A 406-nucleotide genomic window follows, 5' to 3' on the forward strand; every position below is an offset into this window, starting at 1 on the left:
TCCAACGGTAGGTCCCTCCCCGATTCGTCCCGTTCTCTGTTTGCTTCCGTTTGGTTCTTAAAAAACGATAAACTGTAATGAATACGCCCTGGCCCGAAAATAAAATTAGAGCAGAAGCGTTGGAGGTCCAGCTGTGTTGCATGATTTTGTTTATCTCTTGATTTTTAGTGTCGATTTTGGATGCCTTTGTAAAATTAGCCTTAATCAACACTAGACAGATTCTGCTAATCTAGGCTTCTCTTTTATTAGGATTGTGTATTATATTAGTTTTAGGCCTGGGCCTACAGTACCTGCTTGCTGAATGAACCTGCTTGGGCTATTCTCCTTCAATCACTACCGATTGGTGTCCACCAGGAGGCAGGACGTCCGCTTACAAGGGTAACATTATAAAACCTCTGGCAGGGCT

The sequence above is a fragment of the Coregonus lavaretus genome, assembly GCF_964263955.1.
Source record: "Coregonus lavaretus genome assembly, contig: HAP1_SCAFFOLD_756, whole genome shotgun sequence".
Lineage (NCBI taxonomy): Eukaryota > Metazoa > Chordata > Actinopteri > Salmoniformes > Salmonidae > Coregonus > Coregonus lavaretus.